Source organism: Castor canadensis, chromosome 8 (assembly GCF_047511655.1).
Source record: "Castor canadensis chromosome 8, mCasCan1.hap1v2, whole genome shotgun sequence".
In the NCBI taxonomy this organism is placed as follows: Eukaryota; Metazoa; Chordata; class Mammalia; order Rodentia; family Castoridae; genus Castor; species Castor canadensis.
Window position 1 is genome coordinate 124,782,664 of NC_133393.1, and position 23,861 is coordinate 124,806,524.

The 23,861-nt window shown below is 35.1% G+C and overlaps 1 protein-coding gene across 4 annotated transcripts in view; it reads right to left on the minus strand.

Annotated features, from left to right (window-relative positions):
- Positions 1 to 23,861, minus strand: part of Mgat4c (MGAT4 family member C) — a 799,502-nt gene that overhangs the window by 332,959 nt on the left and 442,682 nt on the right. For all 4 annotated transcript variants that reach the window (XM_074084072.1, XM_074084073.1, XM_074084069.1 and 1 more), the window contains one exon: positions 21,318 to 21,380. The gene's annotated coding sequence lies outside the window, so the exon portion shown is untranslated. The remainder of the gene's footprint in view (positions 1 to 21,317; positions 21,381 to 23,861) is intronic.

Sequence of the window (23,861 nt, forward strand, 5' to 3'; positions counted from 1 at the left end):
ACCTAGTCTTCCCTCCTCTACTCTGATTTTGTAGAGGAAAAAAGAAGAAAATGACATTTTTGCTTGTTTGAGATAAAGGTAGCTACACAGGGAATTTCCTTGTGATATCTTCATGTATATGACATGCTCAGTTCTACTTAATTATATTAAAACATTGTTTCAACAGTTGTTATAAGATAAATGTCAATTTTTGTGATACATAGTAGATGGTTAGAAGAGGCAAATTGTTTTAGTATAAATATTTCCTCACACAAGGATGAACAGCAATCACAAGCTATCAAACCAATTCTATGTGTGCTTGCTTGCAATAGGTAGACATTCAAATACATACATTTTATTTTGTTACTATTTTAGATTGGATTATCTGTTAATATAATTTAGTTCACAGTAACTCTTAATACTAAGGATTGTAAAAGGTTGTTTTCTTTCTGAGGGAATATTGGCAAAGTGTTTCAGTTCTAATTCCTCAATTAAAAAGTATTACAGTTCAATCCTGACTTCACTACGTAGTTCTGGATAGAACAAAACTAAAGATCACTATAGTTCAGTTTAGTTATCTATAAAGTGGGTAAAGTGATCTACTTTGAATACTGTGAATATATGCAATTGTTAATTATGTTTGATTAAGATGAAAAATAAATAAGGAATCACAAAGAAAAAATTAATCATAAACTCTTATTTCCATTGAACTTTATAATAAAATTATAAAATCTGTACTGAAGAAAAGTAGATATTATTAAAGAGCCAATAACAATTTTAGTTTCTAAATACAAATGGATTGTATTTTACATGACAGGAGAAAACTCTGTAGAACAAATGTATCTACTCATTTTTTAAAAAATCAAGAAATTCACTTGGGTTTTACATTTTTGGAAGTGTGCAATTACTGTGACAACTATCCTACTTCATGTAAAAAAATTATTAAAATATGAATAATCAGAAATAAGAGTAACTAACAAAGCCAATGTATGTTAATTAATAAGGCATTTTTAAAAATCCTTACTTCATTCCTCTGTAAACAAAACACCAAAAGTGTTTTCATATATAAGAAGGACGATTATGACAAGCTGTGTTTAGATAACAGGAAGTCTAATATAAAACTGCCTCAGATAACATAGTAGTCTAGTGGTTTAGCTTCTCTCTCAAAAATTTCCTCAAGTAACATTATAATCAGTTATAAACCAAAATATAAGGCATGAAATTACTACTGCAAACAGACTGTAAAACATGCTTTTGCTATTTTCTGACTATCTTTTTACCATAAAACATCACATCATTTCACACCCCTTTAAAGTGCTATTATACTCCTACTGTAAACTGCCAACTATATGTATGTAAAGACTAGGCTTATATGTAGAAAATGGCAAGGCTCTTCTGATGGATTCCTATCTTTTACCTGTTTCAAATAGCTCTTGTGGAAATTAAGCATATCTTTATTTTTGGTTATCTACTGACTTAGATAACATGCACAGTGCTGTGGCAGGAAGTGGGGGAACAGACTGAGAGGAGGAACTCTGTCTAATGTCTGTTGGGAGGTCCTGCAGCTGGAAATTGTGAGTTGATTTTGATTGTTAGTCAATATTTCTTTGATCATTATCAATTCATTGAAAGCTACCTGCCATAGGAAGTTCTTGCTGGAAGCCTGCATATATTTGTACTGCACACTATTCCCTTTGTTGCTTCAACTTTTTTTCTAAATTCTTTCCCAATTTTATTGAGATAGAATTCACCATAAAAGTCAGATAATTTGTACAACTTGATCATTTGATATATGTATTTTCTGTGAAGTATTTACCAGAGTCAAGCAAATTAGCAGTCATCACCACACATAGCTACCATTCATTTTGAGTACTGAGAACTCTTAAGATCCACTCTCCTCGTACATTTCAAGTACAGTATCTCCTACTACAAACTATAGTCATCTTGTTATCACTATATCTCCTGATGTATATATTTATCTTTTTTAACTACAGCTTTTGACCTCTGGATGAACATCTCCCCATATCCCAAACTCCCAAGTCTCTGGTAATGATTGTTTTGTTTCTATGATATTGACATTTCTAGATTACACATTTAAGAGAAATCATGCAGTAATTTGTTTTTCTGTGGCTGGTTTATTTCTGTTAGCATAATGTCTTCCATATTGTTGCAAATGACAGGATTTACTTATTTTTTAAGTCTGAGTAGCATGTCATTTACCAATTTCCCTTTTTTTTTTTCATTGTTGTGCTGGCTGTGGGTATATTGTAGCATTTTAAAATGTTCTTACAATGTATCAAATCTATCATACTTGAATTCACCCTCTTCACCAATTTTCTTTATCCAGTAATTCACTGAAGAACATGTAGATTGTTTCCATGTCTTGCCAGTTAGGAGTAATGCTGAGATGAATGAGAATGCAGAAGACTCCTTTAGACACTGATTTCATTTCCTTGGGATATATAGCCAGAAGTGTGATCTCTGCATCAAAAGGGAGTTTTATGTTTTTGAGGATTATCCGTGTTTTCCATAATGGCTATACCAAGTTACATTCCCATCACAAGTATAGAGGGATTCTCTTTTCCCCACACTTCTGATGGTTTACCTGATAACTAATGTCATTCTAACGTTAGTGAGGTCCTATCTCACTATAGTTGTGACTTATATTTTCCTGATGATTAGTCAAGTTAAGTATTTTTTCATATAGCTGTTGGCCATTTTCAATTTGGAAAACTATTTTCTTCAGTTTTTACAAATAGTATTGAATTACTTCATTATTTTTCTCATCTGTTTTATCTTTTATCTGTCTTTTGACATTCTATAATTCAGATATGGAGTTCCAGGATGAATCTAATAGTTGGCTCATTTTCACTCATTATCTTCTTGTTTCACTTCTGGTGAATTGTCCTTATCTACCTTCCAACACTCTGTTGCAGAACTCTACTAGGATATATTAGAGCTGAGGCAAAAGAAAAAAGTCAGCAATACTGATCGTGTCTTTATTTTGAAATTTATTTCACTAATTTTAGATTCAATGTACTAACTTTGTTAAAATACTGTGCTAATGCAATGTATTCATGTACTGAGTTAATGGCACACCCTCAAATTTTGCACTTAGAGTGAATGCTTCACTTTCTTCATCCTAGTCCCCAGCCTGCTGAATGTGCCTTGATACTTACCCTTCCTTAATGCTGAGTAAATCTGGTGTTGGTGGAAGCTGATTGTGTTTCATGTATTAGTTGTTAATTAAAATCAAAATCATAATTTCTGATATAGCAGAATTGGAATTATAGTGTTGTGGGAATCCCAAACTGAGTTACAGGACGCTGAGGCAGTTTAGCAGGAAGCATCATTTTATTGTGCCAGCACAGACCCAATGGACTGGTGTCCAAAGGCTGAGCCCCAGGACAAAAGGGTCTCACCCTATATACCCTTGCAACCAGGTTGCAGAAGCAAAAAGCAAGGTCTAATCCATATATGTTTATGTACTATTTTATTGGGTACTTTACCCTAGTGCTACATGATTTTTCTCCTCCCAGTGCTACATGACCCTCTCCACGTTCAGATTCCTCAGGTTTTATCTCTCTGCCATGACATCCCTACCTCCCTGATACTTTATCAGAACTCAGGCCTAGTCTGTTTTCTTCTGGCCCTCTTCCCTGCTATATTATTCCCCCTTTTGATGCTCAGACCCACCTAGGGTCAAAGAGCATCATATTGATCTAGGGGTTTGTATTTCCATAGCATCATTAAATGGATGGCCATTTTTTTTATAATGGCCGCTATAATAGTCCTTGTAGACCATAATATCAGGAGAACCAGGCAGGGCAGTATAAAGCATGTTCTTAGGATTAGGCCCATTGCCCCATCAGGGTTTTAAATCCGCCTATGGCAAGAACCATCCTCTTTAAGTCTGGACGGTGATATGGGCAAGCTTTCTCATTTTGTCTGTGATTTTCTTTTATAACCTTTTTTTTTTATCATTAATCTGTAAGCAGATGTTGTTCTGGTTAAATTTTTTCACAAACTCCTCCCTCAGAGGCAAGCAAATAGTCTAAAGCCAAACGGTTTTGATAGATGGCACTGCACTTTGTTTTGTCAGCAAACTGAGAGTGCTGGCCATTTCATTATTTATAATTTCAACAACAGCCTGCAGCCTGATGATGTGGTTGAGAATATATATAGGGGTACAATAGCCCCAAGACCCGTCTTTTGCCCAAGTGGCAAGACCATTGTACCCGGATGATTCTCTTAGGAGGCCATTCATCATTTTTTTAATGCCAATTTGTAAGGCACACTGTTTTGTCTTTTTAATCTTTCTTTATATATTGGTTCTCCTAGTCTTTTTACCTTGTCTGAGGGGAAGCAAGAAAAAGGATGGTCTGAACCTAGGATGCAAGACCCAAATCACCTGCTAGGTAGCACTGTATAAGTTTGCTGTCCACAGATCCAATACAGCCCTCTGGGTGCCTGCCAATCTATGTTTGCAATAAGATTGTCTCAAGCTTTCCTGAAATTAGAGAAGCTGGCCAATATGTGAGGCTGGAGTTCTGTATGGTTAGGAACTCCACATCATTGGGTCCCTTGAGCAGTGTAATTCCCAATGATGGAAGTCTTTAAAAGCCAGACACCTTTCCTGTGCTTTGGGAAAGCAGTTTCATTAAAAGGCTCCTGTGTGTTCAGCTCCCTTGCTTCCCAAGGCCAATGGTCTCCCATTTTGGTCTCCCCACAAAGACAGCACAAAGTGACATTCAGTATCTGGGCTATAGACTCAGCTAGTGAGAGGAACAAGTTTTTGGCCTTGGCACAAATGGAAAATTCACTCCTTATCTCCTCATAAAAAAAGTGAAAAACTTGGTCTGAGGAACTCTCATAGGTATCAGTTACTAATTTGAGGTGCATCAGAGTCCAGGGTCAAGGCCCTTTTCATCTATTCTTATACTAACTATGTATCCCTGCATCCAATTGGATGGCTTGAATACCATGAAATTTATAGGGTTATAGGTGCCAGGGGTGCAGTTAGGGGCAGTTATCCCTTGTGAAGGAGGGCTGCATGTTTTGCCCTTTGCCATGAAACACAACCCCAATAAGGACAATAATAAGAACCCACATCATCACATGGCCAAGAGTTGTCTCCACAGCACATATACTTATCACGTGATGTATAGGCTCTTTCCCAAGCTAGACTGCCACAGCCACAGCCTGTACTTCCACATCCACCTTTGTCTATGGCTGCACATGCATCAAAGAACATATATGCTGGTTTATAAGGGCTAAACACCTGGGTGCAGCTGATGAGGGACCCAGGGTTACAGACACTCCTGATCTATAAACATTGCTCCCAAGGGTAATAAGTGAGGCTGAAGCAGATATGTTGATTACCATGGGAGCACACTATATAGGTGATATGGTTGTGAGTGCATGACCTAACGACAGAGCCTGTGCAGGAATAGTAAGTATGGAAAAGGAAAGTCCTAGTGACAGCATGTCCTTCTTGAGTATTATGCATACATAGGTCACAGGATGAGGGTTCTGGGACCACGAAGGGAAACCAGATCAGTAACAATAAATAGTAGTTATGCATCCTGTCCAAAAGAAGTAGAAGAGAGCTAATAAAAACTTTTCACTGACTCCAGTGGGCGGGGACAGTTTCTGACAAACCTATGGCGAAGACTAGGGTGAGAACTATAGCAACAGACACAGATGAGGGGTGACATCTGGCATAGAAAAAAGTCCATTTGTCCCATTGGAGAAGCAACACCTCAAGCTTCTGCCATGTGTAAACTAGTCATCTCCCAGGGATGACTAGAGTAGGGCTATCATCCTGCTGTCCTTGGTCACCAGTTATTTCCTGGTAATCCAGAGTCCTGCCAAGAGAGGGCACTTAGGTCCTAGAGGGTAATCCTACATGGTGAAGCTAGATCAGGGATGCATTCCCACTTGAGAGAATCTGGCTTGATTTAACTGTGGTGGATCTCAAGAAGCAATCACTGCTACTTTAACTGCAGTGGTAGTAGACAAGATAACAACAAAAGGGCCCCTCCAATGGTCTTTTGATGGTTAGACATTTTTTTTTTACCCAAACAATGTCATTTGTTTTGGTTTTTTTAACTGAGTAGAATTACCATGTCAACAATATATTATCAGTATATATGTCCAAGAAAATGTGTTGTTTAAAACAAAGTTAAAACTATCTATGGGTATCAAAGGACATGTAGAGCTAGTGAAAATAGTCAGTTTTTCTCTATTTAAGTAGAAGACCCTGTCTAAAAATAAATTTGTGAATTTGAATGAATTTGTGTCTGGAAGGGCTTTAATGCCAGATAGCCACACATGCATAAGAACCATTTCCTCAATCCTCTCAGCCTTGGTTATTTTTGAGAGGTCTGGCACCAGTGACTTCATTTGAACTTTGATGGCATTCCCCCCTTGTCTCCAAACTGCTTGTCTCTGAGCAGTCTCCTCTGAAGATCTTTCTTCCATCCAAGTACTCACCAGGCCTGACCCTGCTTAGCTTCTAAGTGATTGAGCACATTCAGGGCAATATGGACTTAGACTGAAGATCTTTCTTGATTGGTCATTTTTTTCCCCTCATTGTGAGGATTTGCTCTTTCCTAGATTTTGTTTGTTTGGTTGGTTTTGGTCCCACATAGTGGGGGGAAATAATGAGTAGATAAGGAGGGAGTCAGTGCCAACTAGACCCTTTTGGCCAAATTTAAACAACAAAGAGGCTTAGAAGGAGTAGCTTTTAGGCAGCAGGCTTCTAGACAAGGACAATACAAAACAAGTCTAACAAAAGCAGATGTCTAAAAAGATAACCTGGTTGACACATAAGTAGTTATTAGAGTCATAGTTAATGCACTTGATTATAAATACCCCAGAAGGATCAGAAGTGTAATGACAAAAACTTAATTAAGAGTCATGGTTAAAATTCTGATGGCTAATTAAACAACTAACATAACAGTATATCAGTACCACTAACTTTTTGCTACCATGTTTATCTAAATTTTATATTTTAGAAGGCTTGATATACTTGAAAACATAAATATATTTACTATACAGGAACAAGCAACAGCATCACAGCTCTATAGAGGTTACATATACATATTAGTTTAGTTGCTGCTCTTGAAGTAAAACCTTAGATTTAGTTGGGAGAAGAGAACAGTGCCAGTGCCCCAAATAGCCCAGTCACAGACACATATAGGATACCAACTTCATTAGAATCATCCAGGACAACAGTAGTTTAACCATGCGGTCATCTAGAAAATTTTACATTAACCAACTCTTAAATGAACATGACTCAGTTACCTTTGTAGTCAAAACCCTGACAGAAATCACCAGAGAACACAGGTAAATATTAATGGGGACTAAGTGTGGAGTTAGGAGACTTAATGACCAAAAATCTTGACTCAGATGTTGATACACATCCCAGATTGCTGACATTAACAGGTGGCTCATGACATATAGCAGGATCCCACCAACCTGTAGTGAGTGGAGCTTCCCTGAAATAATAGGCCCAATCTGGCCATCCCAAGCCAAAAATTCCCTCTGCCTGACATGTGGAAGGAGTAGGACTAACACCTCCACTCTGTTGACTCCAAGTAAAATTGGACGTCTTGACCTCCAGTGCAGTGCTCCTTTTGAGTTTTTTTTTTTTTTTCTTTATCCTATCTGGAGAGTGCACTTTGGCTTTTTTTTTTTTTTTTAACTTTACTTTACAGAAATAAATCTGTCTCAAACCTCAGATCAGTGCAGCAGCACTCCATGTGTTCAGCTATCTCTTGTCTCTTTGTGTTTTAATAAACTCTTATTGTCTTGACAAATTTATGGATTTACCTGTAGCACCAAAAATTCCTGACAGTTATCTTGACAAAATAAAACTCAAACCATTTTTAAGACAGTTTTTTTTGTAAATGTTATTAAAAACAGTGCAATATTTTTAAGATAACCTTGGTATTATGAGCTTAGAGAATTAAGTTTTAGTTTAACATCACTACATTAAATTTTGACCTTATAAAACCTTTCATGTAACTGGAGTTTAGTTAATTTAATCACTTATATAAGCATTTATAAGCTCCATGTTTTTTATGACAACTTACTCTGTATCTTTGTGACAACTTATTTTGCATCTTCTGGAGGAGCTTGTCTTATTCTTTTTTTTTAAGTATCCTTTTTTTTTTAAAGTATTTTTTAACCTTTTATTTTTTTAAAAAACACATCCTTAATACCATCCAAGTAACAAATATATGTATAAAAATCACATTCTTAATACCATTTGTTTATAAAAGTATATTTATTACTTGTTGAAAATAACTCATATACTCTTTTAACTTAGAAAATAACTCATAAATTCTTTTAACTTAAAAACCAGAAAAAAAGCAACCTTCAAATTATTTTTTGTATAAAAAACAATTTATAGAAAGCTCATTTGTTAACAGACCCATGTATTATAAAAGAGAATTAAATCCCACATTTTATTTACAACAGAATAAAACAGGCTAAAATCATTTTTAACTACTCAAATTATAAGATTCCTGCCGCAGGCTGTGGCTCCCATTTTTCTTTTCTTTCTTTTTTTTTTTCCTCTTCTGGTGTGGGACAGAGTATTAACTCCTGAATGTCTGCATCCTAGTGAGACCTGATTGAAATAAGTTTGAGAACCTGTTTTCTTAAAAGTAGCAGAACACAGTAATAATTTTTTACATTGACTTTATAATAAGAACTGTTCTCTAGATGTTTACATATTTATGTGTAAAAAGCCTAAGCAGTTTATAACAGAGATCTTTAAAACAAAACCCTGTTTTTTTTTGTTACCTTGAGTATCATATTAACCTCATAACAGCAGTTTAAAAACCATTTTGAAGATGCTTACACACACACACACACACACACACACACACACACACATACACACACACACACACGTTTTATAAATTAAGCATGCCAGAAAAAAATGTCAACTTAAGCATGCATTAGATGAGCTGGAATTCCAGGAGCAAATTTAATTTTCCCAGTCTTTAAATGAATTCACATACACACACACACACACACACACACACACACACAATTAGAGTGCATTCTCAAAACAAGAAAACTTTTAAATTATACCTGGAGAGCTATCCAGTGGAATGGTGGATAATGCACCTGCTCTCTTGTGAGTCTTCCTCTTTGGAGCTGAATATTTTGTTATCCATTCCTTAACCTTGGTTGTAGCTATTTCCCAGGAAAAGCTCAATCCCCCTAACTCTCCAAGGTGTCTTACACACTTTTGCCACACTCCCTTAACCTGAGAGACCCAGTTTCACCCCAAAATTATTATTAGGGGATCTCTAGGAGGTGATCAGTCTCCCTTCTACTTCCAAAGTTAGGTCTGAATTCAAACATGGGTTCTGACCTGTCTGACAAGAAGCGGTGCTCCCCTATTGTCGCTGGTTCCTGTGCCTCACCAGCTTCTGTTGTGCATCTGAGGCCCTCACCCCAACTCAATGAGAGGATGAATCCCTCCTCTGGCTCAAACTATCCATTGGCACCTGGTGGGATCTTCTCCTGGCGATCAGGGGGATGCACCCCGGTGACAAGGGAGGAGATAAATCACCATCTCCATAATCCTAGACAAGCCCACAAGAAATGTTGAGGGAATCTCAAGCTGAGTTATGGGACACTAAGGCAGTTTAGCAGGAAGCAATGTTTTATTGTACCAGCACAAAGCCAGTGGACTTGTGTCCAAAGGCTGAGCCCTGAGAACAAAGGGCTCTCACCTTATATACCCTTGCAAGCAGGTTACAGAAGAAAAAAGTAAGGTCTAATCCATATATGGTTATATACAATTTTATTGGTTACTTTATCCTAGTGCTACATGATTTTTCCCCTCCCAGTGCTACCTGACCCTCTCCACGTTCAAATTCCTCAGGTTTTATCTCTTTGCCATGCCATCCCTACCTCCCTGCTACTTTATCAGGACTCAGGCCTAGTTTGTTCTTGTCTGGTCCTCCTCCCTGCTACAACAGAAATAGAAAAAATAGAAATAGATTTAAAAAATGGAGGAATTTGAAATATAATAAAATTTCAACACAAAAACTAACTCACCAGACACTGATGACTCATGCCTAGACTGGGATCTGGAGGACTGGGTTCAAGGTGAACGTGCACAAATAGTTTGTAAGATCCCCAGCTCCAAAATAACCAGAGCAAAATATACTGGAGGCATGACTTGAGCAGTAGAGTACCTGTTTTGCAATCACAAAGCCCTGAGTTCAAACCCAAGTCCCATCAAAAAAAGTAAGAAAGAAACCTCTAACCTAATTACTTAAACATGTACAAAGATATTGATAGCAAGAACTGATTATGAGAAGGGGATCAGGAACCAGTTTAAAGATCAGTTAGAGATGAATTAACTTGGGTTGTAACACACTTGTACATGGAAGCAATGCTTGGAATCGTTCTGTAAAGATATCCTTAACTCAACTAGCAAAAATGCTTTGTCTTCATTATGCTTATGTCTTCTCTTCAACAAAATTACAGATAAGGACAGAACAGGTTCTGCCTGGAAGTGAGGGGAGGGGAGGAAAGAGTGAGGGAGGGAAGCAGGGGGGATAAATGACCCAAATAATGTATGCACATGTGAATGAATGAATAATAAAAAAATTAATAAAATATTCAAAATTAATGAGTTCTTGTTTTTGTTTTTTTTCTCTCTCCTACCCCATCATTCATCCCCTCCAACAAAAGATTTTCTCTGCTATGAGTTCCTAAGACTGAGAGGAATTCTGTGATATGGTATCATTGATATTATTCCTTGTCTTTCCTCACTGATAGCTTGAGTTTGTTTCTATCTCAAAATTACTATTTTCCTCCAACTCAGGAACTTCCCAGGTTGTGACATGTTGTGGCATTGTTTTTGACTCTCAGTCTCTTCTACCTTGACAGTTTATGTCTAGCAATGAAAATGTTAGGTCCCTGGCATTCTTGAGGTGGGTGGAAGACCTGAGGCTAACACCTTAAAACCAGACCCCCTGATTTATGACTGCTTGTTTCTCCCTGCCTGATTGTTTCTCAGCTTGCAAAACAACTCAGGAACTTCCAGTTACTCAACTAGCCAGGCATGTCAACCTGTTCCATCTGGTGATCGCAGATAATCAGAGACCAGAGACTCTCTCCCTCCCCCATGGCTTGGCCCCTCCTATAAAGCCCACTACCCATTTTCAGCCAAGCCGCCTCACTCTGAACCCGAGAGTGATGGCCCTGTGGTCTGGACTAATAAACTTTTCCTTTCCACACATGGTGTGGTCTTTATTCAGCAGCACCCTACAGAAAATAAAACAATCTTTATTGTGATTTTAGTGGATTTCAAGAACAAAAAGCACATATAAATGTTCAACCTACCACCTTTACCTGAAATTTGTCTTTTAAATGCTGTGGATTTATAAGGTTCTATAACTTGTATTAATGAAAAGACAGAATGAGATGAGTCAAAATTGTTGCAGTGAGAATCAGGATGTATAAATTGTACTTATTTTTTTTTAACAGATTGTTAACCAAGTGCTATGTTCTTTGTTGAACATTCAATTTTTTAGGGAACTGGACATATAAATGGACATTGTCTATACTCTGAATTTTATTATTTTGAAGAAAAGTTTTAAGGTACAATAGAAGAAACTTTGATCATGTGCAGTAGGTCTGATATACCCTCCCAGAAAAGATAATATGTAAGTTGAATCTTTAAAAAACTGGAAAGTGAAATGATATAGAACTAAGAGTAGCTGATCCATGTAGATATAACAGCAACACATGTGAGATTCTGGAAAGATGAAGGCATGGTGATGAGAGAAGTCTCAGCATGAATTCACTCAGTATAGAGTTCAGAATGAAAAGCAAGAAATAAGAGTTGTCAAGACATCTCCTTAAAAGAATCAGTCATCTGTTCTTAACTTTATTGAGTTAAAAATATCTTTACTGAATAAGAACATTACATATTGACAACAGAAGTATAAACAAAATTTAAATGCCTGAGTTTGCCATATGACCTGCCAAACACAAGACCATTATCCACATTTTAGATTTATTTAGGAAGAAAATTATATTTATAATATATGTACTCTAAATGCAAGAAACTTCAAATTATACAACTAATGAAGAAAATATGACAAACTTATGCCAAAAATACCTTTGTTTTGCCTTCTGCAGATCTAAGCCTAATATACATTATTCTGTTAGAGTATTTAAAAAAAAAAAACTAGGAGCATGAATTGATTCTTGATTTTCTGTTAAGATACTGAGGTTAAAGTCTTGACAAAGCTTTCTAATAAACCGATATGACCTTTTATGCCAGTGTACCATCATGAAAAAAAAAAAAGTGAAGAGAGGGAATTATAGCAAATAGAACTTTTCAAAATGTCTTACTTTTCAGGAACCTCAAAAACAAGCTCACTGCATTTGCTTCTATTACTTACTGTTAGAAAACAAAATGACTAATAACTCCTGTTTCTAAAGGGTTGAACTGTACCTTATTGTCACATTACTGTATACTGCTAAAAGTGTCATTACAACCTAGTTGGTTTTCTGCCGAGAAATTGTCACTGATATTTTTTCTTTGTCTCTTTATTCATGACCTTCACTGGTCCCATTAAAATGCATTATGTAATAGATATTTTGATGTGTACTTTTAAAATTACTAAAGGCCAGGTAAGGCCATGAAAGTCACGGTAACTTACTCAATATAACTACTACCATGTCACTAGTACACATGCAAGGATAGAAACATGGCAAACACTTGTGTTTCCTTCTATTTAGATAACCATACAAATAAGTTTATTCTTCCAAGTGAATATTTTAGTATTTATTTCAGTATGAATGGTACTTATTCAAGCTATTCCTACTCTTCCATTATGAGTGAAGCAATCATCCTTTAACTATGGGAAATTTTATATTCAGGGAGCAGTGAACCCCAAATTGGAGCCATGTTTTTTTTTTCAAGTTAGAAGGAAACACAAAGAAATATTTCTTTTCATTAATAATTATGATTTTACAACTGAGAAAAAAGATGTATTTTATGATATTGATGTTTCCATTATTAAACTTTTGATACCTCTTTTTCTTGATGTTTTGGAAGTAACCACAATGGCCTTCTTCTTCTTCATGAATATCAGTAGTGTGTTAAATAAAGATTAATATTCTAGATTGTAACAATATTTGTGTTCTAGTTTTGCTTTTGTAAGTTTTTATGTTAATTTTTTCATGTGTAAAATAGAAGTCTGAAAATTAGTATGCTTACTAGCTGTAAATTTTTATCTTTAGGCTTCAATTATTTATTCTAGCCCTAAAGTTTCTTTTTGAAATGTTTTAGGTATATTATTATTTAGTTGGTATTGTGTAGAAGGCCACAATGCTTTGTATCACAGCAAAATATATATTCTTCTCAAGTGCAGAAAGAACATTATGATAGATTGCATGCTAGGTCACAAAATAAATTCTATCAAATTTAAGAAGACTGAAATCATTCCAAGTATTTTTTCTGATCATAAGTAGAATGAAACTAGAAGAAAATGAAAATGTGAAAATTCACAAATACATAAATTAAATAACATACTCTTGGACAAGACTTGAGTTAAAGAAGAAATTGAAAAAACAATTAGAAAATATTTTAAGAGAAATAAAAATGAAAACACAACATACCAAAACTTCTGCAATATAGGGAAAGCAGTACTAAGAGGACATTTATAACATTGACCACTTACAGTTTGAATGACTAATGATCTAAAATAAATGACCTAACATTACACCTCAACAGACTAGAATAATAAGAACAAACTAAACCCAAAATTGGCAATATTAAGGAAATAATAAATATTAGAATACAACAATAGAAAAATAGAAAAAAATATATAAAATTAAGAGTTTATTTTTGTGAAAAGAAAAGCACAACTGATAAACTTTTACCTAGATTAGGGAAAAATAAAGCAGATTCAAATATATAAAGTCAGAAATGGAAAAAGAGACATTATACCTGACTGTATAGAAATTTTTTAAAAAGAAAGTCACTAAGGATTATTATAAATAATTACATGCCAACAAATTGGACAATGTAAAATTGGACAAATTCCTAGAAACACATAGTCTACCAAAACTAAATTAAAAAGAAATTAAAAGTTTGAGCAAATTAAAAACAAATAAGGAGATTGAATAAGTAATCAAAAATCTCAGTCAGCAGGTGTCACAGGTGAATTAAAGAGAGAAAACATACAAACTCATTTTATAAAGTCAGCATCACCAAAGCAAGACCAAGATGCCACAAGAAAATAAAACTATAAAGTAATATCTCCATTGAAATGAATAAAAAGTGCAATGCAATAGCTCTAATAAAAGATAAAAAATTCAATTTAAATCCTTGATAAAACATGCTAAAATCCTCAGCAAAACATAAGCAAAATAGACTGCACAGCATATTAAAAGGATGGTACACCATAACCAAGTTGGAGTTATCCCTGGGATGCAAGGATAGTTCAACCTAGGAGAAAAAAATCAGTGTGATAAGAAACATAAAGACTCACAAATCTTTCATATTAAATCAAAAGTCAGAAATGATTAACTTAGTCAGGAAGTCATAGTAAAAGCCATGATAGCCTGAATGCTAAACATTTTACACTACATAGTCAAACTGTGAGCTAAAAGGAAAAGCTTTTGGATGAAAAAAATCCTACTTCAGTGAAAACACAAATGATAAGAGAGATAAGCAGTCTCATTATTGATAACGAAGAAAGATTTAGTAGTCTGGATACAAGATCAATCTAGGTGCAACATTCCCTTAAACCAAAGCCTAATGAATCCGAAGTAAGATCCCAACAGTCTTCAACTCTGAGAAGGCTGACAGAAGTGAGGAGGCTGCAGAAGAAAAGCTTAAAGCTATCATAGATTGGCTCATGAGGTTTAAGGAACTGTCTCTATAATATAAAAATGCAATGTGAAGCAGCAAGTGCTACTACCAAGTTATTAGGATTTAGCTAAGTTCACTGATAAAAGTGGCCACACTAAAAAAAAAGACATGAATGTAGTTAAATATGCATATATTGATAGAAAGTGATATCTAGGACCCTCCTAGCTATGGAGAAGGCAGTTCCCAGTATCAAACCTTTAAAGGACAGGCTAATAATCTCCTCAGGGGAGAAAGGAAGTTGATGACTTTAAATTGAAACTAATGCTCATTTGCCATTCTGAAAATCCTAGCACCCATCAGAGTTATACTAAATTTAATCTACTTGTGCTCTGTAAATGGAAAAATGAAACTGAATTTTTAAATGCACCATTTGGATATGCTGCTCAGGGAAAATAAGAAAAAAGACCTTTGTAATTATCAATGCTTACTGCTTAATGATAATATACCTCATCACCCAATAGCTGTGATGGAATAATACAAGATTAATGTTTTTTATCTTCACAGTAACAAAATATCCATTGTGCCCTCCATGGATCAAGGAGTAATTTTGATTTTCAAGTTTTAGCATTTGCTAAATACATTTCATAGGCTATAGTGATGCCTTTGAAAGATGTGGACAAAGTAAATTGAAAACCTTGAAAGTATTCACCATTTTAGATGACTAAGTACATTTGTGGTTCACGAGAGCAGTTCACAATATCAACATTAACAGGAGTTTGAAAGAAATATTCCAACCCTGTGATTGAGGGCTTGAAAGAGGAGGAGTCTGAGGGTGTGACAAAATTACTTCAATCTAATGGTATAACGTTTAAGAAATGAGGAATTGGTTCTTACTGAAAAAAAAAAATTTCTTGAGCTGTAACCTATTCTTTTTTTCTTTTTGGGGGAGGAGGAGGGAGTGGGACTGAGGTTTGAACTGAGAGCCTTGTACTTGAAAAGTAGGTGCTCTATCACTTAAGAAACCTCCAGTCCATTTTGCTCTGGTTATTTTTTGGGGATGGGGTCTCACAGATATATTTGCTTGTGCTGGCCTCAAACCATGATTCTCTATATCTCAGCCTCCCATTTAGCTTGAATTACAGGTGAGAGCCACCAGCACACAGCTGAGATGTAACCTATTCTTAAAGAATACTCTGTTAACGTTATTGAAATGACATAAAAGATTTTAGAATATTATATAAGCTTAGTTGTTACAACAGCAGAAAGATTTGGGAAGATTAACTCCAATTTTGGAAGATACCTACTATATATTTTTTTTGGAGCAAGATGGCAGATTGTTGACATCTCTATGCCCAGCAGCAACTACTACCCTGAAGAAGAAAGATAGGGGACCCTGAAAGGCACCCACAAGATCCCATAACCAGCAAGACGCAAAGAACTCTCCAAATCCACAAATAGAGAACCAACTAACCACGGGAAGAATGGGAAGAAAGATTCACAGCTCAACACTGCCGATCTGATCCTCTTCTCCTGAAGTCTTCCCGAGTCCCCACTTCTCTGTGCTCTGAGCTTGGCAGTAAGTCCTGTTTACCGGCCGTAAGTAGGAACTCAGAGCTCCATGCTCCTCCCTGCTACATGACCCACTACCCCACACCCTGAAAGATACCTACTATTAAAAAAATGTTGTATGAAGCAGCATTGCATGCTATATAGAAATCTTTCATGAAAGGAAGAGTCAATTGATGCAACAAACTTCATTATTTTCTTGTTTTAAGAAACTGTCACAGCCCCCCTCCTCCAAACCTTCAGATACCACCAACTTAATCAGTTTTCAGTCATCAACATTCATTGTATCAACATGCAAGACCCTCCACCCAGTGGTAAAAAGATTATGACTTCAGAAGGCTCAGATGATTTGCTAGCACTTTTTAGCAATAAAGCGTACTTTAATTGAGGCATGTACATTATTCTTTTAAAAGAACAGGCTACAGTAAACCTGGTACAAAAACAGCTTTTGAATATACTAATAAACCAAAAAATATGGGTGACTCAGTTTATTGGAATAGCCCCTTAATTCTGATTATATGAACCAAACCTGCAAAATCACTGATCTGTCCCTAGAAATGAGTGAATGTTTTTAATAAATCACAATAATTTTTCTTTAAACTATTTAAAAAGATATCTGTAGAAAATCTCATATTTCTTCTTAGACAATATTTGTTATGTATTCCATATGATAGAGTGGAGAAAATACTACTCCAAAATATAGTATCTTGGTATACTAAGTTAAGAAAAGTTCAGAAAATCATAGAGATCTCTCCAATCTCTGGCCCCATTATGTTTGAGAAGCCCTGTGTGACATTCCCTGCCCTCTACACAGAGGTGTACCAGAGAGGCCAAAAGATTCTGAATAAATAGACATTTCTAACTTCTCACTCCCCATGTTTATTACCATTGGTCAGACTTTTTTTATTCAGTCATACTCCTACCCAACTATTCATTGTTCATCAAAGCAAAATATTCAAAGACAGTTTTGCCTGTTTCTTTGAAATTTCACTTCTGAAGGCCCCAATGTCATGGAAAATTGATTACGACTTTCTCTTCTCAGTATGTCTTTGTGGTAGGGCCATCAGCCATGAACCACGTGGTGGTAAGGAAAAGATACAACTTTATTTCCCTGTGAATAATGTTTAATAGGTAATAGGTTTGTGTAGCTTTAGGTGTATAGTAAAGAAACTGCAGAGTTATGAAGTTTGCTGAACTTGCTATTAATTTATACAAAGTAAATTAAGTAATTTGTTTTCATTACCTGAATTTAGTCAATCAACATTTTTTACTACTTAATATATTTCAGGCTTTGTGCTAGACACTGGACATAGCCCTTAAGTTGTTTGAGATCTAAAAATGAACATTTAAACATATCTATACATAAACATGTTTACTAATTATGGCAAGTGGTGTGAGGCCAGAGAAGTTTGTAAGAGATGATGGCTTGATTGGATGGTTAGCAAAACCTTTTTTTTAATGTTGTACTGGGGGTAAATTGTGGTATTTACAAAAGTTCTTACAATATATCAAATGTATCATATTTGAATTGACCTCCTCCATCATTCTCCTTTATCCCCTCTCCTCCCATTCCTGGAATAGTTTCAACAGGTCTCATTTTTCCATTTATATACATGTGTACACAGTATTTGTACCATATTCATCCTCCTGCACCCTTTCCCCACATGTTCCCCCTTCCCACTGGTACCAACACCCCTGACAAGACCCTCCTCCTCTCATATTTGCAAAAAGCTTTTGAAAAGGTCTTTAAGCTATTGAAATTCTTAAGTCTGAGAGATGAGGAGCTAGTTATTCTAGAACAGAGGGAAATTCATGGTAGAGAAAACTTTTTAAAAGTCACTATTACAGGAGAGCAAACTGTTGCTAAATATTTTAAATATCTCTAACAATTGTTTCAATTGTTCTACAAATAATGTGAATTAAGTCTGATGTAAATGGTTTCCTGTGAAGAAGGGAAGGAAGGAAGTAATCCAGGGGATTTGTCTCTACTCAACCTTGCTGTGGGGAGTGGGACAGATTTCTGGGTTCTTGTCTCAGGAAGGGGAAGAATGAATTTCACAGACAACTAGAGCATATAAAGCGGGAGAGTTTATTGAGCTAGAAAAGTATAGAGCAGGAAAGTAGAACCTCCAGAGTTCGGAAGTTCTCAAGAGAGGGTGCCTGAGAAGTCACATGGTCCAAGGCTCTTATCCATTTTCTCCAGGGTGGTGCTCAATCTCTGTGTTAATTAGGTGTGTAGAAAACAGCATTCTGGTTGGCTGTGCTGCAATATTTGGTCCATCCTAATCCTCACACAGCCCTTATTCAAGTCTATCCACCTTTTCCTTCTTTCCATCCTTTAAGGTCACAGGAAGCTCATAATAGGGGGTTCCAAGGGCCCTTCTGTTGAAGAGGGAAGGAGGGAAGGAGGGAAGGAAAGACTGGAAGGAAAGAAAATGCTCTTTGTGATGTACAAAATGAGTTTTATAAACATGGAAAATTCCAAGTTTGACATTTTTCATTTTGTATAGAAAATAAAATTTTAGGGCAGAAAAAAGAGGGAAGAAATATGCCTTAGTTATCTGTACTTTGCAGATGGTATAATGTTTTCTTTTTTTTTTTTTCTGGATTATATGAGCCAGTTTTCTTTCTTCATTTTTTTTTCTGCAGAGAAATGCTTACCAGAACATTTTAAAGTTCTACAATAATATTATTAAATATATTGATTTCACACTCCTGTTTCTTAGGAGGCCTTACAAGGTTTTCAGGTCACAGTCTAATTTAAGAATTGGGAACTGTGAAGAATATCTCATTTAAATATGGTGAATTATGCATAAAAGATCTAATAGTTCCCCACAGTAATGCCCTAATTATGCTTCAATTCATTAATAGGAAAATTCACGTCTATGCTGGATGTTCCACATTTTCACAATTGGGGCAGAATTAAAAGAATTATACCATGTAAATGTAGAATAAAGTCATCACTTTTATCCACTTGGAAGAGTATTTCTTTTGCCACTTCATGAAATGATAGTTGTTTTGCATTGCAATACAGAATATAATGAACAATTTTAAATTGAAAAAAGAAAGAAAACATATCAGTTTATGTTCTCATTTACCCACTCTGAAAACTGTTGTCATGGCATGCTAAAAATATGTTAGAAAGATTTCGCTGATTGCTTTCACTTAACTGCCACTTCCCATTTATTGGCTTAATTCAAATCCATGGGAAGATATTGGGTTTTACTTTTACATACCCCATCATGGAAATAATAAAATGAAGGCAGCTTTTTTTTTTTTTTTTTTTTTTTTGGTGCTGTATTTGCTAAGTATCCCCTATCCAAAAAAAAAAAAAAAAAAAAATCCATATTAAAGTCTCTCAGTACAACCTTATTGCACAAAAATAAGCAACTCTTACTTTTATGTTCCTTTCAAATTCAAGTCACTATCTATCTCATTTTACAAGGCATGCTATTGTCTTTCAAAACAAACAAAGCAATAAAGTGGAATTTCCATAGCAGAAAAAAATGTTGTAAGTGGAAAAAAACCCCTTTTTTTCTAAAGCTTTTTCTTTTTTGAGACTTCTTTCAAAACAACTCTGCATTTTTCAGTACAGTTTAATGAGCTTAAGTACCTAGCCCTTTGTTTCAATAAATAAAGGATCATAAAAGTACATTATTCAATACCTAGACCATTAATGGGAAACATATCTATAACAGTTTATCAGAATAAATGTGCTAAAAGGAGAAGTGTTGATGAATTTTTTTGTTGCAAACACTTGCATATTAAAAGACGGTCAAGTTTTTGTCAGTTCTTTTGCTTTTGAAATGTCCCAAAAGATCATCTAACATGTGCTAAATTAACAGCATTCCAAAAGAAAAAATTCAGTAACAATTAGACGATATGAATTAAGCATGCACTGTCCAATAGCATCGGTCTGAGGACCCCTGAATGTGACCTGCTCCCAGAGGAAACCAATTTAATGCTCCATTGCACACAGAACAGTATGTATGAATCACAAAACCTCCAGATAAATTAGTGACAGGTACATCTGAATAGGATTCCTTCTAAGTCTCTTATCTACAGCCAGGCAAGCTTGTTTCACCCTCACTTTCAAAGATAAAGCCTCATGGCATGTTGCCTTGGCAGATTTTCACAAAGCAAACAACCCTCATCATCCATTATTGGGGGGAAAAATCCTCTTATTATTTCAGGTGCTGTGACAGCAAATGGGATAAACTCAAAGCTATCTGCCAGCTGAACATTCATCCATTGATTACAGGCCTTCTGTCTTCTCTAACTTTCATAGGCTTTGTGCTTCTTGCTCTTTTATTTTATTTTTGACATTTCTGATATTCCACAGTTGTAGCCAAGGCAAGTTTCAAGAACAAAACAGCAGGTTATCAAAGACAATTTATCAAAGGCCAAACAGGGAAAGGAGATGCCAACCATTAGTAAGTAGCTGAAAGACAGGTCTATGACAGAAAGAAGAAGAAAAGTCCATCAAGATTTCATCTTTAATAGGCCACTTATTCCATTTGGAAAAAACTGTAGGACAACTGAGACTGTATATATTGGTCTCAGAGAAGATTTTAAAAAAAAGCAAAATTTAGTTTTTTAGGAAAACTATTTACATCCCTTATGAAATATAAAGTAGAATATCAAAGCCATATAAAACTATGTGCTTTAAACTGAATATCAATGAATAATACAAATGCATTATCCTCTTCAGTTAAACATTTATTAATTGCTAGACTTCTTTTAAATAAAATAATAAAAAAGACATAAATTTTTACATTCTGCATTCTTTGTCTACAGTTTCACTTGATCAAGACTATCTCTTTATATATCTTAATAAATGTCATATCAGTAGGTCAGTTATTCAACAGTATAGAATTTAATAACACAGATCAATAGGACTCACGTTTTAGGTTCTGAAGAGATATCCCTTCTCAAGCAAAATGAGAATTGTATTTTCTTGGTGAATCTGTGTTAAATCAAAGTAACAAAACTGTTAGTTTCTCATTCCACTGTCATTAAAAATGCATGCAAATAAACTTTCAACTAGTCAAGGGGAAAATTGCATTAAAGAGTACTGATTTGTAAATTTGGTCCTTTCAAATGCAGATGATGTTTGCCCTCTTCCTCCTACCAATTCTTTGCAAAATTTTAGCATGAACTCACTACTGTAGAAATTCATGTAAAGCTATGGTCACTTAATGAAATTCAGATATGTAATTAAGCTATACAAATATGCAAAGTGGTGAGACATCTGCATTTGGGAGAGATTTGGTGATACTAGAAATAGGAAAATACAAGCCATATAAATTAAAAAATATACAATATGATCAATTCAGTGAAATCAGCTCTTGTCCTACCTATGATGTGATTCACAGGATTCTAAATGTGGAAAAAATAAAAGCAGAAATACCTTTAAAATATTAACAATACCATACCCACTGGAACTTACCTTGTTTGAAATTACACAGATTTAATCAGATATATTTCATTTATAGCCATAATAATTTAGACAATATTAAACACCACTTAAAATAAGCAAGAACTTCAGTTATCAGGCAATAAAAATGACTATTTCTGCTACATTTAACTACTATGCTTATATTGAATAATTTTATTTACAATGCACATCAAAGTCATTAGTAAATTCTTGGAAGCGTTAGTAAATATAACGAAAATGCTCAATTAAAATGTTAAACTATACTTGTGAATCACTCCATGATAACAATGTTATTTGTTTTTTACTTTTTTAGAAAAACGTAAAAATGTAATCAAGACAATTAGTCTAAATATTTAAGAAGCTAATTGTCACATGTTTATTGTTCAAAGTTTAAATTACGTAAACACAAAATCATATAATAGTTCCTTGATTATTATATGTCAAGACTTCTATGCTATATAATCAAGTGTTCAAATTTTCTGGTTAACCAGTCATTAATTTATCAATTAGATTTGTTCAAGATGCAATTAATATTCCCTTCTTTTTGCTAGATGAACTTCAGGCAACTTTCTTCCTGACTGTAGGTCTCTGATTTCCTTACACTTACTTTAGAAAGCTCACAATTTAAATTATTTATCTGCCTCTTTGTGGTGTAAATCCTCTTCCTGTATTTTGCCAGTTATGCAACCCAGAAGTGTCTTTTTCCAGAAAATGTAATCAAGAAAGATAGTGTCCCTACTTCCCAGTCTCTATAAGAAAGTAGGAGCTCGATTTAGGTAAATGGGATTATATATAAATGAATAAATGAGTACAGCTGGCTAACTACATGGAGCAATCTCCCCACTAAGGTCCTTTTCCTTGAATAGTTCACCTGGGCTCTTTAAAATCTTTCCATCTAGTGTTTCAGCAGTTAACTCAGTATCTCTCCTTTTAGTAATTAATCTTCAATGAAGTCTTCTTTGCCTGTTTAGCCCTGAATGAATTTTTTTCTTTTACATTCTCAGGTTTCTATTATGTATTAGCAAGTACTGGTAATTTTGTGGTGTACAAGGCTGACACTGCATTTATTTTCTTAGTACCCATGATCTAGTGGAAGGTAAATACAAATAAATTACCATTTAAAATAGAGTGTTTCCAATACCATGGCTGAGAGAACCAAAGGCAGGCATCTAATAAAGTAGTGCCGATGATGAAAAGTATGATGGATTCAGAATGGTTGAAGCTGTCATTTAATGGTATCATCCAAACATGAATGAGAATAAGAAAAATGTTCCAGGATGAAGGTCCAGTACATGTGAAAGCCTGCTAGGCAAGATGAGCATTGCAGTGTGAAGAAAAAAAGAGATCAAAATAGCTGTGTTTCAAGCAGAGAGGTGGGGAGGAGTAGCAGGAAATGAGGCTGAAATGTAACTGGAAGGAGACAAGGAAAGACTCCTTGAATAAAATACTTTTTCATTTTTCTTTAACCAGCACATTCTTAGAGGAGACAGTGCGACTTAATGATCGACGCCAAGGGTTCTGGCCACAGAATGTCGGGCTTCAAAATTTGACTCTACCTCTTACAAGTTGTGTGGTATTAGGCAAGTCATCTGATCTCTATTTCTCCATTTCTTAAAATGGGGGTAATAGAAATACCTCATGAGGTTTTGTGAGGACTAAAAGGGCAATCTTGCATAAAATATTCAAAACAAGTCTTGAGTACTTAGAAAATGAGTTATGGTGATGATGCTAATAATGATGAAAAAATACAGAAAAAAAACTATGATGATTGTGATGATAAAGAATATACTGTATCCCAGGGCCTGAAAGCTTTGTGAAGTACTTAAAAAGAAATCACTGAAGTATTTTTAAAATGGAGATACATTATCAATTTTATATTTGAAAACATTTTTGAAATAGCACTTTTGAAACTGGAGTTTTAGACCCAAGGCCCAAAATATTGAGGTTCCATATGCCAGGTCCTGCCACCTGCTCCTAAATGCCAAATAAAGAAGAATGGTGAAGGCAGAG